This window comes from Sceloporus undulatus, chromosome 1, assembly GCF_019175285.1.
Source record: "Sceloporus undulatus isolate JIND9_A2432 ecotype Alabama chromosome 1, SceUnd_v1.1, whole genome shotgun sequence".
NCBI lineage: Eukaryota > Metazoa > Chordata > Lepidosauria > Squamata > Phrynosomatidae > Sceloporus > Sceloporus undulatus.
Genome location: NC_056522.1, coordinates 195,125,658 through 195,132,241, shown reverse-complemented (window position 1 = coordinate 195,132,241; position 6,584 = coordinate 195,125,658). Strand labels below are relative to the sequence as shown.

The following is a 6,584-nucleotide window of genomic DNA, read 5'->3' as shown; positions in this document are numbered from 1 at the left end:
TCAGAGTAGTGGCTGGTTGTGATACAGATCCCCAACCAGCAGTCCATTTAATTCAGCGGAGGACTAGATGCTGCCTGCTGCTTCTACAGTTCTGCAATGACAGGGTGAGAAACAAGGGTGGGGGGCTCTCTTCCTTTTGAATTTCGTATAGTGCATGGACCAGGGCTGGGGAACTGCAGATATAGTGATGAGATTTAAACCAGAGGCCTGGTTTAAACAGCCAGGGACCAGATTGGAATGAAGCTTGGACACACTTGGACTGATCTAATCTGTCCAGCAGCTGACTTTGTCACCTTAGATTAATCAGTTTTCCTGCCCATCCCCAGAGTCCAAAATAATAACAATAATAATTCAGGCTTCTGGAAGGAAAAGCCATTGCTGAGGGGGGTAGGAGAGTGGGAAGGCAGTCAATACTGTCACAAGCTGCAAATGCTTCTCCCAGTAATTTGGGATTGTCAATCTGACGGTTTTGCTATTCCCCACATTCAAATTCTTTGAAACTCCAGATATCTTTCACTCAGTACTGTATAGGGAGTCTGTGGACTTTGGTAAATTCTTCCAAAAAAACAAAACCAACAAACCCTAAAATGAATTCCTTTCCCATTTGTAGGTACAATCGACCTCAGCATGGAGAAGACTCTGTTACAGCTGTCTGCCGGAGAGTTGTTAAAGGAAAAAAGTCTTCTGTGGAAGGAAAACAATAAAAGTGTTAGCAGGCATTTTGCAACACCAACCAAGTTGAACACATAGAGAGTGAAATCCAGATATTTTAAAACTGACCCAGTTTTAAAACTGACTCAGTTTTAAAAACAGGCCATTGAGACCAGTTTTCCCCCCCACTCTCACATTGCCCTGTCCAGACTATGTAGGACAAAGGCCCTGACTCAGGTGTGGAATGTCTTCAAGTGGGAGGGACAGTTCTACACAAAATGCACTGCATCCCTCCCTTAAACCAGTTTAAAATAATTTATTTTAGCTCTTGATATTTCAAGAAATCTAGAACACTCTGGAGTGACACCAGGTAGTTGTCTACATAGTATCTCACTGTGCTGCTCGACACTGCCACTGCTGGTGTGGGTCTGAAGGCCATGTTGTGACCTCAAAGGGAGTGACCCACACCAGCAGTGGCAGTGTTGAGCAGCACCATGGAATACTGTATAGACAACCACTTGCTACCATGTGATCAATTCTGGACATCTTTTTTTGAATCTCAGAGGGAGCGAGTCACAACAGTGGTGTTGGGTGGCACTGCAGGACACTGTGTAGACAACTGTTTGGCATCACTCTGGAATGCATAGGTAACAGGAAGAATTCAAGGAAGCTTTGGGGTCAAAATATTCCAGGAACAGCCTGGAATAATTCTGGCCAGTGTAGACTCAACCCCAGATGGAATGTCCTCCCACATCTGGTTCCTCTCACATTCATTTGAAAAGATATAAAATTCAAGTCTTTTCTCCTGCAAATATCAATGGATTAACAAGTGCTGGGAAAGTTTTTCACAAAATCAAGTTGAACAAAAAAAATTCACTCATCCCTAGTGTCGACAGCTTGACCTTTTCTTGTTCATTGCCTATTTGTTCACTGTCTCCCTGCACTCACTTCTACTCTTCTGTGTTCTTCCTAAACTAGACTACACCACTTCTAAGATGAAAGTCAAGTGCCAGATAACTTGAACTTTAGTAGAACTCACATTTGTGGTCACCCAAGATTGCAGAAACTGGACATTTGTCACAAACAGCCACATGGCTGGCAGACGGCATATAGCATGGCCAGTAGTGCAAGTGTAACCCTTGTAAACTGGTTCCTTTTGCCATGTAGGAGTGGCGTCATTCAGGGAATCTCTAGGTGGGAAAAGTGTCAGCTTGTTTTAGTGGAAAACAAAATGCTAGTTGTGGGTTCTTATCACCTAGCATAAAGTAAATTGAATTGATATATATGCATGGTTGATTAGCAAGGGGATGGGGAAATCAATTTTCTGTATGCCTGGTATTTGTTATAATTGCATTGTAATTGCAGGGCAATGACCTTCAAGGTATAATTTATCAGCTGTCATTTGCTATTGTTGCCTTGTTGGGCTGGGACTAAAGTTGTCTCCAGACAAGTGACTGAAGTGTCTAGCACACTGGTGAACCATGGTAACATTTGGAGTGCTTGATTACAAAGCTTTGCAATACAGAATTACATACCTGGCCCTCTCTGTTAGACTACTCCCTTCTTCTGCACCCCATCCCCAGCATCAAACAGTGAATTAAACCAGAAGGGACTGAAACGTTACTTCCAGTTGTGGCAAAAAAATGTGTGTCCTGCTCAATTTGAAGACCTCTGGATGCCTGGAAGGGCCTAAAATGAATTAGGGCATCCCTTAGACCCTATGTGATAATCCAGTCACCAACAATAATTTCTTTTTTTCTTCTGGGGACACGGTGGCATTTTACTTTTACTGCAGGCTTTGGAACTGGGACAGTGTAGCATGTGTAGAGATTGGTGAGAATTTTGTTGGATTACTAAATTTAAAAAAAAATACCAATAGAAATGGAATTAAAATTCACATATACTATCTTTTAAATTGAATTGATGCACTTCATGATCTGTGAGACAGTGGCTAAAAACATTGCCTATCTTTGATTTTTTTTTTTTTTTAGTCATCTAGAAGAAATAGTGAGTATTATATTATTTGAAAGAATTATTTTTCTTTGTTGAATTATAGTTGGCCCTTTGGATTGGGAGGGGATTTGATTGATTTCAGGACCTGTGAACGTGGAAAAAAAATGTGACTAATTGCTCCCCATATTATTAAATGGTACTACACTTGATCTTAGCCAAAAGGCCGAGAAGTGATATATTATTAAATGGTAGTGACATGAACACTTCTCTTTACTGTGAAAGAAAAGGCACTTCTGTTTGCTCCTTCCAAAGGCAAAGGCTGGTGGCTGGTGGGCTGCACTGCCTCTGGGAATGGGTGGAATGAGTGCCTTTGGAAAGAGGGGAAGAGATGAGAAAGGAGTTTTTCTTTGCTCTTTCCAAAGATGGAAGCTGATGGCTGGTGGATTGCTTTGACTCTGGCCAAGCAAGTGAGTAAACACACACATAGCAATAGCAAGTAGATTTCTATATTGCTTATCAGTGAACTAGCACTCCCTAAGCAGTTTACAATCTGTAAGTCAATTGCCCCCAACAAGCTGGATACTCATTTTACTGACCTATAGAAGGATGGAAGGCTGAGTGGGCCTTGGAGCCCTCCTCTAGGCATACAGGCATTTAAACATTGCGCCACCCAGACTCTTTTTTTTGCCTTACCATGCTAGTGAGCCAACACACACACACGCACACACCCTCCTCACAATCACCTCATCCTATCCCCTTCCTCTCCACCTGCTCATGTGAGTGAGTGAACATACAGCCCATGCACCCTCCGTCATTGCGACCCCGCATCATTGTGATCTCCCTGTCCCAACCCCTTTCTCTTACCCAAACAAATGTACTAGTGAGGGAATGTGTACATGGTGAAGCCCAGCCACCCAACCAATTTAATTTCTTCCTAGTGACAGGTATTATTGAAGTGGTTAAAATAGCATGGAACAATAGGAGGGGTGGAGCAAATAATCCATGAATAAACAAATCTACAAAGGTAAAACCTGAAAATATGAAGAGAGGAATGTGTTTGCAAATTCAGTTCCAATTATTTCTCTGTCATCTTATTTTAAAATGTCACAGTTTCCCTCTACTTGTCCCACTTCCCATCTTTGTCCTCACTTTACTTCAATTATTGCAAATAAGTACATAGGGCAAGAGTAGTTTGCACTCCGTTAATCCACTTTGGGGGAGGATAGGAGGAGCATAATCTTGTTTTTTCCAATAAGCTCAGGCAAAAGCAGCAGCTTCACCTAATGTGGGTTTTCTTCCTCCTTGTACCATCTTGGCCATACTCTGTTGAAAAGGAAACAAGAAGTAAAACTCTAAAGTAGGATTTAAAGGACTAGAAGGAAAAATTTTCACATCATAATATTTATATAAATTCAAGGCTTAAAGTTGACAATTCTAATTATATATGTACAAAAACACATTTTATAATTGGTCCTTGTTTTTTACAACACAACATGAAACTTGGCATTCCCTCTATGAATGTTATACAGTGAGGGAGAGAGGCTCATTGTGCTCCCAGCAAGTGAATTTTTGTTTTCATATTTTTTTCTGATCAAGTTCTAGCATGTATTGCACACAATCCTGTTGCTCCAGAATGAAGAATAGCATTTTTCTCTTTCTCTTTTCTTGAAGCTTAATTTCAAGCCATGTTGGGAATTTTGCACATCTCTACTAAATGTCAGCTGCCAGCATTCCTTACCATTGTCTATGCTGGCTGGTGCTTCTGTGACTGGGAATTCAACATCATCTGGAGTGCCATGCAATACCCACTCCTGGTTTGAGGGGAGGATTCAGATGGTTCACCCAGATGTACATGAAATTATAGCCACCATAACCTGGACAAAGTTAGTACAAATTTATCAGATCCTATAACATAGGGTTCATCATGACTACAAAGTATTGGGTAGTTGTGGGAATTCCAATGTTTCTGCACCATTTGCTGCCAAAACCCTTTTGGAAAGATTTCTTATATATTCAGCATTCTCTTATAGTTCCTCAGCTGCTACATCTTTCCTTCCACATATCCGACTGAATTGTATTTACACTTGAGAGTCCTTTAAGACCAGGGTTGATCTGATATCTGAGCAGTGCACTATGTACTCACAAAGCTCAGGAAAGTCAGCAGGGAAAGTTACTTCCATTTCATTAAGGAACAAGCTAGAGATGTTCCTTGCAATAAAAAACCATTTAAGAGAAACTTGCTTACTGTCAACCTTCATTAGGCTTCTTCCAATGACTTTATTTGGACTTCCTAGTCAATAGATCACTGGATATGTTTATGGGAGAAACACATAGCAACAAATCTTTTATAGAAAGGACGAGAGACCATGGTTTGGGCAGCAATTCTCATAATTGCATACATACCTTCCAATTGTCCCAATTTGGAAGGAAAAAGTTCCAATTAATTCTTTGTCATCCTACTTTTTCAGCTGCTTTTAAAATGTCCCAATTTCTCTATCTTCCCACTTTCCCCTTACATCCTTTGCACTAAATTAATTCAGAGGGGGGAGAAGAGGGCACAGGATCTTTGCCTTCCTTGTAGACTCAGGAAAAAATGAAATTCCGCCAGTTTGTTTCTGGGAACAGTACCAAATGCAGGCAATGACCTATAAAGCCCTATCTGGTTAAGGTCCCAAGTTATCTGTCAGACTGTATCATCGTGTATGACCTAACCTGGGCTCTAAGATAATCAGGAGAGGCCTTCTCTCAGTTCCACGACTAACACAAGAATTTTTGGTGGGGACATGAGAAAGAATCTTCTTGATGGCTGCCTCCTGACTCTGGAACTTCCTTCCTAGTGTAACCCTCAAGATTTCGGAGAATTAAAATTAGCTGAATGGTAGTGATGTCTACTGGCCAGGTTATGTAGCCTTGGGGCCAATGCCCTGTGTATACCAAGTCCACAGACACAAAGAATTCCAGAGACAGGGTCCTAAACAAATAATGAGTTTTATTTTAAAAGGGGAAATCAAAAATTGTATGAAAACACACACAACCATGCCTGCTCACAAGGACTAAGAAACTCATAGGTGTTACATTGGAACAGAGTAGGACAGACTAACAGAGCTATTACACCGGAATGGATAGCTGCTCCTCTTGTTAAAGGTGTGGAGATGAAAAGGGAATTCAATTGCAAGGCAAATGGACATTGGTGAGGAGCTAGCTGCGTCAAACTGGCAGCATGTCTACCTATTACTAGACTAGACTTTGGTTAGTACTTTGCCCCTCGCTGACCTTTAAAACAGGACAGATGGACTTGGACTCTGAAACACCAGGGATCAAATACCTGCTTGGACATGATAACCCACTGGATTGCTTTGGGCAAGTCTCTCTCTCTCAGCCTTAAAAAAAGGCAGTGGTAAACCCCCTCTTGTTTAGAAAATCCTTGGAGTCACCATACATTGAAAATAGCTGGAAGGCACACAACAACACAATCTAACCCACACTCTGATGTTTCTTCACCACACCTATCCCAATTTCATCTATGAAATGTTGGCGGGCATGTGCTTACCATTGTTGATAATGCCAAGTAGGGCTGGTGAGAGCTGAGGACCAAAACATCTGGAGGGGCAAAAGTTGTTTAACTCTAGGGACATCAAAACTCTTAATCTCAATTTTGCTGAATCTCACTTACATTAGGATCCCATCCTTTGATTATATCAGGTTCAAAGAGTTGATATTTTTTCCCACACTCTGAAATCTATATCCATTTTCTACATATTTTATGTACAATATAAATACATATTTCTTTTAATTTATGCATTTATTTCTGCACTTTTCCTAATGTACATGTTTCTGTATTTTCCCCAATGACTAAAGTATATTTTTGTGTATTTTTCAACTGGACATATTTTAAAATGTGCACGATTTCATGTGAGGCAAGGTTTCCACAGTCTTTCAATGGGTTCTGAGGGAAAGACTTGAAGGGACCCAAAATTAAT

At 40.8% G+C, this 6,584-nt stretch overlaps 1 pseudogene; it reads right to left on the bottom strand.

The window, feature by feature from the left end:
• Positions 1-2,701: 2,701 nt before the first annotated feature.
• LOC121920085 lies at positions 2,702-2,839 on the bottom strand (annotated as a pseudogene).
• Between the last annotated feature and the right edge of the window lie 3,745 nt (positions 2,840-6,584).